Below are 19,541 nucleotides of genomic sequence, written 5' to 3'. Positions count from 1 at the left end.
GTCCTAAAGACCATTCTAAGTGGTGAGAGGGATCTTGGCCTGTGGTGGAAACCCAGGAAATGGAGCAAGGGCATTTTGTAAGCAGGGCCCCTGGCCAGCAGAGGAACTTGATCCTGTTTTAAAAGACCCATTAGATAGCATGGATGGGGGAGATGGGCAGACACCAAGGCAAGAATTCACCCAACAATCTGAACAACAGAAAACACCAGAACCCAATAATCTTACAACAGAAGGACTTGAACACCCTAACACAGAAGAAGTGGAAAAAATTGACTTTATGAAAGCAATAGAGTCCATTAAACAACATGTAAAACATGCCCTTATAGAAATGGATGAGAAGTATAACAATAAGTTTGAAGAAATGAGTAAATACGTACATGATACCCTGGGAAACCAAGAAAGAATGATCAAACAGGTAATGGAAACAGTACAAGAATCTAAAACTGAAATGGAAGCAAGGAAGAAAACATAAACTGAGGACCAGCTGGATTTGGAAAATCTAGGTCAACGAGCAGAGCCTACAGAAACAAGCATAATCAATAGAATACAAGAGATAGAAGAAAGAATCTCAGATTCTGAGGACACCATAGAGAAAATGAACGCACTGATCAAAGAAAACAGCAAAGAAAACAAATTCTCATCACAAAACATTCAGGAAATATGGGACACAATAAAAAGACCAAACCTAAGAATAATAGGGATAGAAGAAGGAGAAGAGTCACAGCTCAAGGGCCCTGAAAATGTTTTTTTTAACAAAATTATGGAAGAAAACTTTCCAAACATAAAAAAAGATATTCCTTTGAGTATTCAAGAAGCATACAGAACACCAAACAGACTGGATCAAAAAAAAATCCCCTCCCCTTATAATAATCAAAACACAAAATATACAGATTAAAGAAAAAATATTAAGAGCTGCAAAGGAAAAAGGGCAAGAAACTTATAAAGGTAAACCGATAAGACTTACACCTGACTTCTCTATGGAAATCATGAAAGCCAGAAGGTCCTGGATAGAGGTACTGCAGGAACTAAGAGACCATGGATGCAAACCCAAACTACGATACCCAGCCAAGCTATCATTCACTATCAATGGAGAAAACAAGACATTCCAGGATAAGAACAAATTTAAACAATATGTAGCCACAAATACAGCACTACAGAAAGTAATAGAAGGAAAATCACAACCCAAGGAATCCAACATTGCCAACACTGACTACAATAACTCAGGCATCTAGCGACCCTTCACTAGCATAACCCAAAGAAGGGAAACACACAAACTCTACTACCAAAAATAATAAGAATAACTGGAGTAAACAGCAACTGGTCATTAATACCACTTAATATTAATGGTCTCAATTCAACTATAAAAATACACAGGCTAAGAGATTGGATACAAAAACAGGATCCAACATTCTGCTGTTTGCAAGAAACACATCTCAATCACAAAGACAGGCATCTACTCAGAGTAAAGGGTTTGGAAAAGGTTTTTCAAGGTCCTAAGAAAAAAGCAGGTGTGGCCATACTAATTTCTAACAAAAGTGAGTTCAAACTAAAATCAATCAGAAGAGATAGAGATGGACACTTTATACTCATAACAGAAACAATTCATCAGGATGAAGTCTCAATCCTGAATATCTATGTCCCTAATATAAAAGCACCCACTTATGTAAAAGAAATATTACTAAAACTCAAGGCAGATATCAAACCACACACACTGGTAGTAGGAGACTTCAACACACCTCTCTCTCCAATGGACAGGTCAATCAGAAAGAAACCTAATAGAGAATTAAGAGAATTGTTGGAGGTGATGAAGCAAATGGATTTAACAGACATCTATAGAACACTCCACCCAAATAGGAAAGAATATACCTTCTTCTCTGCAGCTCATGGAACCTTCTCAAAAATTGACCATATACTCAGAAACAAAGAAAACCTCCACAGATACAAAAATATATCAGTGTCACCTGTTTCTTATCAAATCACCATGGATTAAAGTTAGAAGGCAACAACAATGCTACCCCCAGAAAGCCGACAAACTCATGGAAACTGAACAGTCAGCTACTGAACAACACCTGGGTCAAGGAAGAAATTAAGAAAGAAATCAAAGTCTTCCTTGAACTTAATGAAAATAAAGAGACAACATACTAAAACCTATGGTACACGATGAAATCAGTGATAAGAGGAAAGCTCATTGCACTAAGTGCCCACTTAAAGAAAACGGAGAAAGCATACATTGAGGACTTAACAGCATACCTGAGAGCTCTAGAAAAAAGAGAAGCAGACGCACCCAGGAGGAGTAGAAGACTGGAAATAATCAAACTGAGGGCAGAAATCATCAAAATAGAAACACAGAAAACAGTCCAAAGAATCAATGAAACAAAAAGTTGGTTCTTGGAGAAAATCAACAAGATCGACAAACCCTTATCCAAACTAATTAAATGACAGAGAGAGAACACGCAAATAAATAAGATCAGAAATGAAAAGAGGGACATAACCACAGACACAGAGGAAATTCAGAGAATCATTAGATCTTACTACAAAAGCCTGTATGCCACAAAACTGGAAAATGCAAAAGAAATGGACATTTTTTAGATAAGTACCATATACCAAAGCTAAAGCAAGACCAGGTGAACGATCTAAATAGACCTGTTAGTCACGAAGAACTAGAAACTGTTATCAAAAATCTCCCTTCCAAAACAAGCCTAGGCTGCGGTAAAAAACAATGACTTCTCGAATTTTGCATGCAAATGGATGGAAATAGAAAACATTATCCTGAGTGAGGTAACCCAGACCCAAAAAGATGAACATGGGATGTACTCACTCATAATTGGTTTCTAGCCATAAATAAAGGTCACAGAGTCTATAATTGGTGAGCCCAAAGAAGATAAATAAGAAGGTGAACCCAAAGAAAAACATATAGTTATCCTCCTGGCTATGGGAAGTAGACAAAATTGCCGGGGAAAAAAATTGGGATCTTAGGGGTGGGGTGGGATGGGGATAAGGGGAGATGGGGAGAGAAAAGTGAGTATGGGAGGATGGGGGGAACTTGGGGAAACAGGAGGATTGGGATAAAGGAAGCGTGGATAGGGGAGCAGGGAAGCACATTTCTTAGTTAAGGGAGCCAGCCACCTTAGGGTTTGCAAGAGACTTGAACCTAGAGTGGCTCCCAGGAGCCCAAGGCGATGTCCCCAGTTAGTTCCTTGGGCAGCTGAGGATAGGGAACCTGAAATGACCCTATCCTATAGCAGTACTGACGAATATCTTGTATATCACCATAGAACCTTCATCTGGTGATGGATGGAGATAGAGACAGAGACGCACACTGGAGCACCAGACTGAGCTTTCAAGGTCCCAATGAGGAGTAGAAGGAGGGAGAACACGAGCAAGGAAGTCAGGACCACGAGGGGTGCACCCACCCACTGAGACAGTGGGGCTGATCTATTGGGAGCTCTTTACTCTGAGGTAATATCTGCATTTGTGGTTGAGGTGTGTTTCTTGTAAACAGCAGAATCTTGGATCCTGTTTTCGTATCCATTCTCTTAACCTGTGCCTTTTTATAGGTGAATTGATTCCATTGATACTAAGTGATATTAATGACCAGTGGTTGTTAACTCTGGTTATTTTTTTTTTTTTTGGTGGTAGTGTTTGTGTGTTTCCCTTCTTTGAGTTGTACTGGTGAAGGGTTGTCAGATGTCTGCGTTATTATGTTTGTTGTTCGCTTCCTTGTGTTGTGGTTTCCCTTCTCATACTTTCTGTAAGTCTGGTTTTTGGCTATGTAGTTTTTAAATTTGTTTTTGTCCTGGAATATCTTGTTTTCTCCATTGATGGTGAAAGAAAGCTTTGCTGGCTTTAGTAGTCTGGGCTTGCATCCATGGTATCTTAGTTTCTGCAGCACATCTATCCAAGACCTTCTGGCTTTGATCATTTCCATAGAGAAGTCAGGTGTAATTCTGATAAGTTTACTTTTATATGTTACTTGACCTTTTTTATTTGCAGCTCTTAATATTTTTTATTCTGTATGTTTTGTGTTTTAATTATTATATGGTTAGAGCATTTTTTATCCAGTTTATTGGGTGTTCTGTATGCCTCTCGTACCTTCATAGGAATATCTTTCTTTAGGTTGGGAAAGTTGTCATCTCTAATTTTTTTGAATGCATTTTCTGGGCCTTTGAGCTGTAATTCTTCTCCTTCTTTTACACCTATTATTCTTTTCTTAGGTCTTTTCATGGTGTCCCAGATTTCCTGGATATTTTGTGCTAAGAATTTGTTGAATTTGCTGTTTTCTTTGATCAATGAGTTTATTTCCTCTATAGTATCTTCGGTGTCTGAGATTCTTTCTTCTATCTCTTGTATTATATTGGTTATAGTTGTCTCTATAGTTCCTGTTCATTTACCCAAATTTTCCATATCCAGCTATTCCTTGGTTTATGTTTTCTTCATTACCTCCATTTCATTTTACAAATCTTGATCTGTTTCCTTTAGCTGTTTGATTGTTTTTTTTCTTGGTTTTCTTTTGTATGTTTGAGGGATTTATTCAATCTTCTTTTTGTTAGTCTTCTCTTTCATTTCTTTAAGGGAGTTTCTCACATCCTGTTTAAGGGTCTCTATCAATTTGTAGTGTTATGTTTAAAATCCGTTTCTTCTACTTCTTCTGGATTAGGGTGTTCAAGTCTTCCTGTTGCATGCTTGCTAGATTCTGGTGTTGTCATGTTGTTTTTCAGGTTGTTGGAGAAATTCTTGTATTGGTGCCTGCTCATCTCTTTTTTCAAATATGGTCAGGAAAGCCTTGGCATCCTGGTCTAATCTTTACTGTGGTTTACTGTGTACTTGGTTTTTTTTTGGTCTTCCCTCTCTTAGGTCCCCTTAGCACTAGAGTTGGCTCTCAGTTCCCCTCTGCCCTGAAGCAGGCTATGGAGGTGGATCTAAGTATCCCACAGATGAACAGGAGTGCAACGTGGGAAGGGGTAAATACAAAAAGCCAGTAGCTGGGGAGATATCCCACTTATTGGCCAGGAATATTTAGGGAATTGGAGGGGGCCTGTACTCCATTCTTGGGGTGGTTGACTGGCCAAGCAGGCACACGCTTACCCCTCCAGATGGATCTCCTCAGTACAGGAGCAGGGCCTCTTCCTGGCCAAGGACCTCGCAGACAAAAGGGGACACTAAAAGATTCTTACAATTCAAAAAATACATAAAAATGCAGACACACCAAATTTCTTAAAGCAATACTACTAGATGTAACATGATAGATTGTTATGAACACAATGATGACGGTTGATTTCAGCACCATGTTCTCACCAGTATAGAGCTTATCCAGGTAAGTATAAATAGAGAAACTTTGAAGTTAAATGACATCATAAATCAAATGAATGTAACAGATATTTATAGAGCATTTCATTGAAGCAGTAACGAATTCACATTGTTCGCAGAAACAAATGTAATATTGCCTCAAACTGATGACATATTAGGATACAAAAAAATCTCAACAAAAATTTAGAAAACTTAAATATCACCCTTTATTTTATTTAACCATAATGGATTAAAATACTTATCAATAACAATGGAAATTACAGATTGTACATAACTTACAGAGATCAAACAATACACCATTCTATTATGATATGTCACTAGAGAAACAAGAAGTAACAATTCTTAGAATTTAGGGAAAATGAAGAAACAACATATCAAAAGCTAATTGATGAGTTTGAGGCTAGCCTGGTCTACAAAGAGAGTCCTGGGACAGCCAGAGCTGTTACACAGAGAAACCCTATCTTGAAAAAAAGAGGAAAATATAAAAATCTGAAATAAAAGTTAATTGACATCATTATCACAACCCTATGAGGAAAGATTATTGATAATTATGACTCCATCAAAAATTCAAGAGATCTGAAATAAAAAAAAATTATGATAGGCTTTAAAGTTTTTGAAAGGTGAAGACAGGGATAAACCTAACTAATCTCCAAAACAGTTGATGATAATAAATGAGATAATAAGGTCAGAAATTAATGATACAGAAATAAACACACATATAAAGAATAAATGAGATAAAGTGCTAATTTGTTGGAATGTTAAAAATAAACTGTTAAATTATTGACAAAAGAAATTTGATGTTAATAAAAATATAGATGAAAAAGGGTACATTGCAACACATAACTTCTAACAAGAAACTGTGTTTTCTACAAAAAAAAACAGGTCAAATTCTCAGACTCTCAGTGATTGTGACAGAATGTTTAAGAACAGCACAAGCTCAAGGACATAGAAGGGGAAGAGGGAACAAAGTACTATCCCTAGTCAAAAAGCTATTTTAATTGATGGTTTCTTGAAATGGGAAAATCAGTAACTTCAGCAGAGTGAAGTTTATTAAACACACTTCTAGACAAACCTCATGCTTTAAAGCATTGGACAATACAAATCGAACTCCATGATTTTTTTATGTTTTGAAAATGCATTTTGAATCATTTTTAGAGAGATAAAGATCAACAAACCACATAAACAAGCTGGTGGTAGAGAATGGGGGAGGGAAAATAATATGATCAAAATATAGTATATAAAATTCTCAAAAACTGCAAGCATTGAACAAATGAGAGAATTTAAGTAACCTTATATCTTAGTATTCTCCATGAGTTGGTTATAGAAGAAAAACAAGGGCTGACTCCTGGAAGTTCAGTTGGCTATGAGAAGTTTCTCAGTCTCTTGAGAAACCAATAGCCTTCTTATAGTGTATGCTTCACAATAAAAAATGATGACAGTAGCAGACTTTCTTAGACCATCATCCCCTAAATCATGACATGGAGACATCTTATTAGTTACAGATGTTTAGCCTTAGCTTATGCTCATTTCTAGCTAGTTCTTATAACTTAATTTAATCTGTCTTTCTTCATCTAGATTTATCCTTGTGGCTTTTTAATCTTTCTTTCAATCTGCATATCCTATATTTTTCTGCTTCCTCTGTGTCTGGCTAGATGGTGGCTGCCTGTTTGTCTCCCTCTCTTTTTCCCTTCTCTCTCTCTCTCTCTCTCTCTCTCTCTCTCTCTCTCTCTCTCTCTCTCTCTCTCTTTCTCCCTCCCTCTCTCTGTCTTTCCTACTTATTTTCTCTACCCACTACTCCTGGCTATCCCTCTATTGCCTAGCTGTTAGCCATTCATCTGTTTATTAGACCAATTAGGTACCTTAGGCAGGCAAGGTAAAACAAATCTTTACCTAGTTAAACAAATACCCCATAAATAAATGTAACATATCTTTGCCAGGTTAAAAAAATGCAGCATAAACAAATGTAACACATCCTTACATAGTTAAAAAAAAACTATTCTATTTCACATCAGATGACAAGTAAATCTTCAGCCTTCATCGACACATATGACTAAGCCCAAGAGGGTGTTTTAGATGATTTAGTGCATGTTCTCATTCTCTAATAAAGGCAAAGTGACTTAATTTTATTTTAATCACATTTTAAAGGGGTTGCTAGTTATTCTAACCCTATGTGTTATAGATGTTGCCTCACCCATGTAGTACACCATTATTGAAGGGCCATCTGACAAACAAGTTCTACACAGGAAGTGAATTTCACCATGGATCTTAGGATCCTACAGATACACGCATGTGAGCCCTTCTCTCTGCTTGACATAAAACAAAAACACCACTCACTCTAATTAGTGATTGACCACAGTGATTCTTGCCCAGTTCCTAAGAGTAATTAATGTCCATTTCATAGAAATAAAACTGAAGGGAGGTTACATGAAATCAGATTGATAAGGGAAAGAAGGATGGTCTGGTTTAAGAAGGGCTTATTCTTGCTCTCCCAGGATTTTGTTATAGTTAAATACTGCTAAAGGCAAAGAGGGAAAACAGGCAATAGAGGACCAATAGGAGAGAAGAGAAAACCAGGAAGGATGAGGACCACATTATCAGAATCATAAAGACCTTCTATTAAAGTAAAACTTCCTTAAGCAGTAAAATGGTGTTAGGGTTGGTGGGATTCATGCCTGAAAAAGCTAAATACCTCTTCTACCAGTGAGCTATCCTTTAGCCTCACAGATAGATGCCAGTGTTGTCATGTTTGAAGAGTTAATGTAATGAAAGTTTCACACAAAGCACTCCTAATCAATGTCAATTGAGCTTGCTAAAAACACTCATATTAGTGGCAAGTATACAGTCAGACATTCTTGCAAAAAAAAAAATAAGCAGTATCCTTATGCTTGTATGTTTAAGTATGTTTGTGTCCTCTGAAACTGTGCACCCAGAAGTGGCTCTAATTTTGTTCATGTGTCTCTCACAAATTTTTGTTAAAATATTTTCTGGTTTTGTTTTTGTTTAAAGACTATAACAATACATAGCTGCGGCTGCCCCAAAATTTGTTATATAACTCAGAATAACATTAAGGACACTGTGATCTTTATATCACAGCTTCTCAAGTACTAGCATTCCAATTTTAATATGTTCTCCCAAAGTATAAATAAGTGTTAATATGTATTCTATATGGATCACTATGACTCATCAAGAATAAGATTGTTTACTGTGTCTTGAAAGCTCAACACACTACTTTCTCCTCAATGCCATAAGAAAACAAAACACATAAAATCCTTTAAAGAGTTCTCAAAGAGTTTAGGTAGCCCCCAAATATGCCTCTAGATGTGTGGCAGAAATTGAATTGAACTAATAGGGAACTGGAGACCATGTGAGGGGTGAAATGAGCAAAGGGGCTCAAGAAGGAGTTTTGGAGGTACACTGAGGCTGACTGTTTTGGGGGTGGGAGAATTGTTATTATATCACAGAAAAACAGCATGGCAAGAGCTCTGAGGAGAATTAAGGGACATGTGCTCCATCCTTGTAGCTTTAAGAGGAATGAAGAAGTTCCATGCTACATGTGTGATGAGTCTTCTATAAGTGTTTGTAATTATGCTATTTGATTCTTGTGTAGGAGGAGATTAGGGAAATCTTGTATTTCAAGGATGGAAGGCAATATATTAATGATATGGGGAAGTGTTACAATGAACACAGTTTATCTCTGCGTATCTATCATGAAGAATATGTAATGGTTCCCTCCTCAGAGTCTGAATTTCAGGAACCTGGTGTTTGTACATATTATTCACTATGAAATAAGAGGCACAGCAGCACACAGGTATGATTTGATGAATGGCCAGTGTGGGCTATATAAAGGAGGACAATTTCCAACCTCTGCTTGTACTTCCACTTGGATGGCCAACTGTGAGTCTTTGTGTCATATTTTTTGTGAGGATAATAATACTGAGCAGCATTAATGGTACTTGATAAACTGTGCACATAAAGATTCCAGGGGAAAGTTCTTGTCTTATCAGAATCTATGAGGTGATGAACAATGACAACTTTGATCATGGTTCCTTCCAAAATTCTACATTTGGAGAGTGATTCAGAGAAATATCATTTCCAGAGCTTCATATGAACAAGAGATTTGGCTGGACATAAAGCAGATCAAGACATTAAGCATGCCTATACAATATTACTCTTCTTTATACATATAGAGAAAGCCTGACAGAGGCCCAGCACCCAAATTTCTTCTACCTGACTCCAGGAAGGTCAAAGTGATGAAAAGTCAGAAGATCTAGCTAGGGAGCTCCTAGGCTATGACAGGTCACTTGCTGTCATCATGGACTACAACATGATCAAAACACCGTGGATCAGTATAAGGAATCTTCCCCTGGAGATGTGTGCTTCTTGGTCAAAGATAGCAGCAGAAATTTCTTCCCAAAGTCCAGTCACTGTGAGCCACAGGGCAGGTGAGTAGATGGACTATGCTATAGGGTACTGGATTTTTTTTACCCCCATCTCTATGTCTAAAGGGCAAAGTACACTGGGATTATAGCTATATATCCATATTTATGTGTTATATAGTGGGTGAAAAGCAGATTTTCCTGTGGGTTCCTTATACTTAACACTACTTTGGTGAAATTTAAAAGCACCATACCATCTTGTGCTCTCATAGAGAAAGGTAGAGCCATGATTATGTACACTGTAGCACAAAAGGTTTTCTGTTTATAGCTCACATGATTATGTTAAGTTCCCACAGATCTACTTTAGTGCTGAGCTTCTCAACCTATTGTGTTGTCGTCTGATAAGGCACACTGGCAATGTCAGGGGACAGTTTTGCCTCCAACATTGGAGAAGTCACTGCTACTGACATGTAGTTGAGGGGCATCCATTGCTACTCAAAATGATAGAATGTTTAGACTGGTCTTACTACTGGCAATATCTGATCCTTAAGTGTCCTTTACATTGGCTTCAGACTCTAAGTATGATATACTAGGTTTTCATCCATTTAGTTATCTAAATTCTTTCAGAGCAGCAAATAGATTATTTATAATAGAAATAATCTATTTGCCTCTCTGTGAGTCTATTTATCATGTTTTCTTTCTTTTAAAAAATGCAAAAAAATTCACTGCATGAGTGTTTCCCTTTCATGTTTATATGGGTATCACATGTATATCTAGTCCTACACAGGACAGAGGATGACACCAGATTCCCTGGAACTGAGGATATATAGATGGTTGTAAAATATCATGTGCTATAATTGATGGCTGGTCATATATAATAGCACCAAATGATCTTCATAGGTGCAAGACTGTTCCTTTTTCTACTTGAGGCATCATCTGTAAGCCCAAGGTCTCCTTAAAGTTGTGATTTTTCTGCCTCAATCTCCAGAGAGTTGGAGGCATAGCTGATTCCTGTTCTAACTAAATTTAATAGGTTTCTATGGTACAAATCTAAAATCAACAAGACCATTAAATAAAATATTGGAGATGAAAAAATTCAAGAGATTTCAATAGAAGATGGGGACCCAGGGCAGTCCCAGGTTCAAATATAGATAAGGATTAAAATCCCTGAGTAAGTGTACAATGTCATAGAGATTTCGTCTGGAGCTGTGCAGACAGGTTTTTTTACAATGGACCTGAGCCTGGATTAGGTTGCAGGTGCTCTGGAGTTTTCACATCTCCTTGTGGGTTTATCAGAAGCTGTGAAACCAGACAGAGAACTGGATCTCATTTGGGTTAAGCTCCCTACATGCTCTGGAGTTCCACATTTTATAACATTGTCAGATGAAGCTGCAGAAACAAGATGGGGATTATGTATGACTTAAGGTAAGGTTCACATGTCCACAGAGCATGTAACAAGCTCTTGATGAATATGGAAAATCCAGCCTCCATGACTGAATTAAAAAATGACCATAGCTAATACTCATAGGAAGAATACAGACAGATCTTTTTCCCTTAAATCTAGTCTCTCAGAAAGAATGTGTCATCCCTAGAACAATATAATCATCCTCTGGGTATTTCAGGCACCATCTCTGAAAGAAAAAAGGTACTTGAATTTATAAAGTAAGTGAAACACTAGAGAGTAGTTGAGAGTACTTGATCTTCCAGAAGACCCCAGTTTAGTTCACTTATTGGAGAACAATCACTCATAATTCCGTTTTTAGTGGTTCTGAGAAATTTTTCTGACTTCAGTTGGCATCAAGCACACACATGTTGCACATGCATACAGGAAAGTTAAAACAATCACCTTAAAATAAAAGAAATAGAAAATATGCGTTTTCAGATAAAAATTAAAAGTAGACAAAAGAGAGAAAAAAACTCAAACAACTTCAGATCTTCAAGTCCCAGAAGAAAAACAAAACAATGAACAATCATGATAATACATCATCTGTAAATTGTATTACCAATCCTTGTCATTACAACTGATGATAAAGATTTAGAAGAATTTAGAGATGAAGAATTCAAAACAAGAATTATACCTATCTTTAAACAACTTAAAGAAGACGTGAATGAACTCCAGCAGTATAAAAACAAAGAGCTGATTTCAATAAGGAATTCAACCCAAGGTATAAAAATTGAACTCAATAAAGAGATGGAACAGATGAATGAAAACTAAATAGAAATGTTGCTTGAAGTGAAAAACTCAATAGTACAAATTAAAAGCTTAGTGGAAAGTCTCATTAATAGAATGGATCACAGAAAACAGGGTAGCAGTGCCAGAAAATTAGAGATTCAAATTACATCATTCAGGAAATATAAAAATGAAGGAAAATATGGGTGTAACATTAGAGAGCTTTGGGACACTAGCAAAAGTCTACATATTTGATGGTATAGAAATGCATTATCAAAGATGTAGAAAATACTTTAATAAAATCATACAAGAAACTTCCTAAACCTAAAGTTAACTTCTGAGTCAGATACAATAAACATACAGAACAGCAAATAGACAGAACAAAAAAGAAATTACAAAAAGTAAATGACAGGTAAGGCACAAGAAAGGCATTGAAAATTATAAGAAAAAATGTCAAGTCACATATGTAGGCAGGCAAATTAGAACAAGACCTGATTAGCTAACCTTTAAAGGCAGAAGGGACTGGAAAGATGCAACCCAAGGTATGAAAGACCAGCACTTTTAACACAGATTATTATACCTAGCCAACATATTTATTAAGATTGAAGGACAAATAAAACTATTCTTAATAAATGAACTAAATAAATATATGAATATTAAGCCAAATCTACCGAGGGTATATAAAGAAATAATTGAATCTGTAAAGAAGGACAAACACAAAAATGTCATAAAAATAACAAACATAATCAAAAGAGACTTAAACCTAAGACAATATCACAAAATCAGTTAAATGACCAGAACTCATGGACATATTTCAATATTCATGGTCTAGCAGGAAGGATTAAAAGCAGGATTTTTTTTTTAGTCTTCAAGAAACACATCATTCTCAGAGACAAGCAATACCTTAGGGTAAGCAGATAATAAAAGAATCCAAAAAAAAATGAAATTATAGGGTAAGCAAGAATTATTTCAGTAATATCTGACAAAAGACAACTCAACCCCAAAATTGTTAGAACATCTGAAGAATGTAATTTCATACTCATTAACTGGAAATTTCATAAAGATAATATTTTAATTATAATTAAATATACATGAAAGACAAACACACGAAATTTCATAAAGCAAATACTATTATGTGAAAAGCCAAAGATTATTGCCAATACAGTGAAAGTAATTAACCTTATTACCATGCCCTCACCAGTAAATAGTTCATTGAAAACTATAAATAGAGAAACAGTGTTAAATTACATAATAAATCAAATGATCCTAGTAGATATTAATAGAACATTTCATCCAAACACTGAATAATGCAAATTTTTCTCACCTGCTCATGGAACTTTCTTTAAAATTGAAGATGTATTAGTACACAAGTTAAATCTCAACAAATTAAGAAAACCTATATATCATTCTACCTGACCATAGTGGACTAAAGCTAGTTATCAATAGTAATGTAAAGGACAGAATATGCTATAAAAGCATGGAGATTAAACAAAACAAAATTGAATTCTGTATGTATCACTGGAGAAATAAAAAAGAAACAAAAATTCCTAGATTTGAATGATAATGAGGACACAACATACCAAAATCTATTTTGAAAGAGTCGAGGCAATTCAAAGAAGAAAGATAATAGTCTAAATGCACAAATCAAAAATTCAAGAATATCAAGTAAACAAATTTAAGACATTCTATAAGGCCTTGGAAATATAAGAACAACTGAACCAAACTCTAAAATGGTAGGTGGGAAAAAATGAGCAACTCAGGTCAGAAATTTAGTGATATTGAAACAAAATAACATGAAAATTATTGCAATAAAATAAAAAAAAATTTTACTTTTTTGGAAATTTGGATGTAGGGATAAGTCCCGCCCCTTAGGGGGCGAGTTTGCCTCAGGCTAATGTTTACCTATAAATCTGGCGAGCATGCATGCTCGCAGAGCTCACTTCTGATTTCCTGGTCTCAGCGGGAACGTTGGTTCTGTAAGTCTATTTCTCCATTAAAGCTGTATATATATTTTTACAATCTTGCATTCGTTTACGCTGTTACAATAGAACAATTGACAAGCCTTATGCAGAAGTATTCGAAAATAACAAAAGAATTTCATATTAATGACAATAAGAATAAAAAAGACATTAACTTCTGCAAAATATAGCATGGTAAGTGTAGTCCTCAGCCCTTATCAAGGAAACTTCCCTTTGTAACTGTTTGAGACATAATGAAAAAACACAACCAATAAAAATTTAGAGTTATGAATTTAGTCCCGATGGATTTATTTACCTCAAAAGACAAAACTAAATAAACAATATTAAATAAATACACCCTGCACCTAAGTCTCAAGAAACATTGCAGAAGAGTGAAGGAAAGATCACTGAAAGCCAGATGATCAGGGAGTTTGCTGTGAGATAATGTCTCCTATTATGCTAAAAGATATACTCATAAAAGCTCACCAACATGGTTAGGTAAGCATGAGTTGAATAAAACAACAGCAGTAGACATTTTAAAGTACATGGGAGAAAGTAAATGTGACCTCAACCCTACACAAAGGACTGCAGGCAGCTAAAAAAAGAAAGTAAAGAAAAAGTCTTCCCAGAGTAAAGCATACCAATTGGTTATCCAATACTGTCAGAGGAGGCTGTTTATTCGTTCCCAGCTGCCCAGACCTGAAATAATTACACAGAAACTGTATTAATTAAATCACTGCTTGTCCACTAGCTTAATTGTCTTTCTATCTAGCTTTTATATCTTAAATTAACCCATTTCTATTAATCTGTGCATCATCATGAAGTTGTGGCATACTGGCAAGATTCTGACATCAGTTTCCTGTAGTGTCTACATGGCATCTCCCTGACTCTGCCTACTCTCTCTATATATACATATCTCTTTCAGTCTTCCTATATTCTGCCCCGGTATAGGCCAAAGCAGCTTTATTTATTAACCAATAAAAGCAACACTTATGTAGGAAGTCCTTCTGTATATGTGTTGCTTTTATTGGGTAATGAATAAATGTTTTGACCATTGGTTTAGCAGAATAGAAATAAGCAGAATAACTAAACTGAATGCTGGGTGAAAGAAGGCAGAGTCAGTGGGAAGTCATGTAGCCCCACCTGAGACAGACTCCTGAACTTTAGCTCATAAGCCACAGCTTTGTGGTGATATACAGATTAATGGAGATGGGTTAATTTAAGATATGAGTTAGCCAGAAATACAATAAGCTATTGGACAAATGAAGGCGTAAGTCACAAACAATGCCACACCAATTTGGGATTATGATTAATAGGGTGATATTTATTTAAAGGGGAAAAACTTACAGATCACTGTCCCAGGCAACAGCCCTCTACGCGACCAGGAGTCTAGCCGCCGGCGGAGCAGGAAGTGAAGAGAGAGAGGAGAGGGAAGTGGCCGCTTTTTTAAAGGGAGAGAGACCACGCCCCAAGGGGCTGGTATCTCAGCGGCGATAGGCTGGAGGAGTGGGAGGACCTCCCGCAACACCTCCCCCTTCTGTTTAAATAAGAGAGTTTTAAACCTACTATGAAATTATATACAATAAGTACAAATATCCTATTCTAACTAGCTTAGGTCTTGTATAATAAATAACTTGGCCAAGTCATGAGAGAAAGTAACTACATTTATATAGTCTTCAACCCCATCAAAGATCTGAGAAGGGAAATAATGTTACCTGGGTAATTAGGAAGTTCAGTAAAACAACTTCCAAAACATGCATCAAATCACAGAGACAACTAGCTACCTGGGCAATCACCCAAAATCACGTTAGCAGCGTTGAAGCAACCAACTTTGGCTAAGGCCTAACATAACTGACATACCATTTTCAAAGGGAAGCAACTTTTCAAAACTATCTTACCCTGTCTTGGCAGGATAAGACAGCCCTGTTTTATCCATTGATGCACGCTCTGTATCTTTGTCAGTGGTTGAGGTACGGGCATTTCTTTGCCCCAAGGCCAGTTCTGCCAAAAAGAAATGCTCCAGGTGGAGTGTCTTTGGTGCTCAACATTCTCTCGGGAATAGAGTGGTGTTGCCAGGAGCAATTGTGTCTCACTACCACAAAACTCTGAGTTAGATTAAAGGCCATTTTCTACAGCTCTTTGAAGAAGTTGAAGATTATCTATCTATACTGAGTATAATCTCTATATATCTAAAGAACCTGATTAGTCTAATTATAAATGACAAACTTAGATGACTATTAGTCTATATGATTCTCAATATCTATCTAACTTAAAGACTAAGAAAATAAACTACTGTGAAACAAATGAGGACAATGACCTCCAAATATAAACAATGTACAAATATACATTGCAGTGGGTAAATATATATCAATACACGAACATTATATAAGTATCTTAATCAGAGGTAGAAATGTACACTGCAATATGGTAAATATATACAATATATATATATATCAATACAATATATGTCAATACATAAAAAATGTTTTAAACAGAGGTAGAAACATGAATGCATACAATAGTCAATACAATTTAACTTTGTATCAATATACAAGAATCTATATCAATATATTTGTCTAACAACAGTAACTCACAATTACAAATCTATTATCCCATCATCCCTCTTTTTTTTTTTTTCAAAATGATCCCTGAGCTTATAAAATTCCTCCCCCAACCTCCCAACCCCTAAATGATGTCCCTAAACCCAGGGGTAAACTTTACTGGGAGAGGGGACGTCGTCCTCTAGAATTACTTCCAGCTGTCATAGGGGCGACGTTCTTTCTGGGGGATCCATCTGTATGAATATCATCATTGTAGATAAGTTGTCATTTCTCCTTTCCAAGAGGTTTCTCCTCTTCAAATCGAAACTTTATTAATTTTGATGGTATCCACAATTTTTCTTCTCCTGTGGAAACAAGAGCAAAACCCCTTCCCCAACGTAGCACATCTCCTGGCTTCCATTGAGAGGTCAGCACATCTTTGAAATAAATCGGTTGATTTAGTTCAGCAGACTTTTCCATTATCCAATGTCTCTCTGCTGCTGTCGTTCCTTTCTCATTAGCGTTAAGAAAATTCAAGGTTAATAAAGCATTATGTAATCTATTTCTGGGGGTATTTTCAGTCCCTTTCTGTTTGTTCAGCATATCCTTTATAGTACGATTTGATCTTTCTATAACTGCCTGACCTGTAGGATTGTTTGGTATACCTGTAATGTGTTTTATATTATAATAATCAAAAAAGCGTTTCATTTTCTTAGATACATATGCTGGACCATTATCTGTCTTTATTTGCGCAAGTATACCCATGATGGCCATAACTTCCAATAAATGTGTGATTACTGAGTCAGCCTTTTCTGAGCTCAGGGCAGTAGCCCATTGAAAACCTGAATACGTGTCTATGGTGTGGTGTACATATTTTAATTTACCAAATTCTATAAAGTGGAACACATCCATCTGCCAGATTTCATTTCTCTTAGTGCCCTTTGGGTTACTCCCTGCAGGCAACGGTGTTTGATTATAGAAAGAACAAGTAGGACATCTCTTTATAATGTCCTTAGCTTGTTGCCAAGTAATGGAAAATTCTTTCTTTAGGCCTTTACTATTGACATGATGCTTCTTATGAAATTCTGAGGCCTGCAACACACTTCCAATCAATAATTGATCAATCTCAGCATTGCCTTGGGCTAGAGGACCAGGCAGACCTGTATGGGACCGGATGTGTGTTATGTACATCAGACAAAGCCTGTTCCTGATTATGTCTTGTACCTGGATAAACAATGAAGTCAACTCTGTGTCATCTGGTATAAATTCAGCTGTCTCAATATGCAAGATAACTCTTTCTGCATATTGTGAATCTGTAACTATATTAAGAGGTTCTTTAAAATCCCTTAGCACCATAAGAATGGCATATAATTCTGCCTTCTGGACAGAATTATAAGGGCTTTGTTCCACCTTACTCAATTCATCTGACTTGTAACCTGCTTTCCCTGATTTATTTGCATCAGTATAGAAAGTACGGGCTCCAGTTATTGGAGCATCACGTACAATTCTAGGAAGAATCCAAGAAGTTCTTTTTATGAGGTTAAGTCTACCACTTTTGGGATAGTTGCTATTAATTTCTCCCAAAAAATTAGCACAAGCTCTTTGCCACGGTTCATTGTCTTCCCATAACTTTTTTATTTCTTCAGTAGTAAAAGGCACTATAATTTCTGCTGGGTCTATACCTGCTAGTTGACGAAGTCTCAGCTTACCTTTTATAATTAATTCAGAGACTTTTTCCACATAAGTTTTTAATTTTTTACTTGGTTTATTAGGTATAAATATCCACTCTAAAATAATATCTTCCCTCTGCATTAGAATCCCTGTAGGAGAAATTCTGGAAGGCAATATGACTAGGATGCAGCTAAGATTTGTGTTCACCCTATCCACATGTGCCTCCTGTAATTTTTCCTCAATCATTGTCAGTTCCTTTTCTGCTTCAGCTGTCAGTTCTCTTGGACTATTCAAATCTTTATCACCATCTAAGGTTTTGTTTAAATGAACTATTAGATCAGGTGTTATCCCAACAGCTGGTCGTAGACTGGAAATGTCTCCTAACAATCTTTGGAAGTCATTAAGAGTCTTTAAGCGGTCTCTCCTAATTCGTGCCTTTTGCGTTTTAATTTTCTCTAACCCTATTCTGTAACCTAGGTAATTAATAGAGTTTCCTCTTTGAATCTTTTCAGGGGCAATTTGTAATCCCCACCTAGGCAAGACTTTCTTTACTTCTTCAAACATCCTTTCTAAAGTATCTTTATTTGAATCAGATAACAAGATGTCATCCATGTAATGATAAATGATGGACTTGGGGAATTGTTTACGAATTATTTCCAATGGCTTACTTACAAAATATTGGCACAGTGTAGGACTATTGAGCATACCCTGTGGGAGGATAGTCCACTGATATCTCTTATTAGGCTGAGAATTATTATAAGTAGGCACTGTGAAGGCAAATTTTTCTCTATCCTTTTCTTGTAACGGTATAGTGAAAAAACAATCTTTCAAATCAATAACTATAAGAGGCCATCCTTTTGGTAACAGAGAAGGCAAAGGAATTCCAGACTGTAGTGGGCCCATAGGTTGAATTACTTTGTTGACAGCTCTTAGATCTGTCACCATTCTCCATTTACCAGATTTCTTTTTTACAACAAACACAGGAGAATTCCAAGGGCTGGTTGATTCTTCAATATGGTGAGCATCTAGTTGCTCTTGCACCAGCTGTTCCAATGCCTGTAGTTTATCTTCAGCTAGAGGCCACTGTTTGATCCATATTGGCTTCTCAGTTAGCCATTTTAAAGGTAGGGCTGTTGGTACCTCTAAAGGGTTGGTATTTGCTGTATGTTCTTGTACAGCCTGAATGGCTGGTGACCTTTTTCCATAATACCTCATCATATTCTTCCCCGAATTATGAATTCCTGGAAATACAGGAATGTTAATCTGGGTATTCCATTGCTGTAGCAGGTCACGGCCCCATAAATTTATGGCAATATTGGCTATATATGGCCTTAGTCTTCCTATTTGCCCTTCGGGCCCTATGCATTCAACCCATCTTGTGCTTTGTTTTACACGAGATAGTGTTCCAATTCCTAGGAACTGAACATCTACCTCTTGAAGAGGCCAATTCGGATGCCAAGATTCTGGGGTAATGATACTTACATCCCCACCTGTGTCTAATAAGCCTTCAATAAAAGTG

Source organism: Microtus pennsylvanicus, chromosome X (genome assembly GCF_037038515.1).
Source record: "Microtus pennsylvanicus isolate mMicPen1 chromosome X, mMicPen1.hap1, whole genome shotgun sequence".
NCBI classification, from domain to species: Eukaryota; Metazoa; Chordata; class Mammalia; order Rodentia; family Cricetidae; genus Microtus; species Microtus pennsylvanicus.
Note: the sequence above shows the minus strand (reverse complement) of the source record.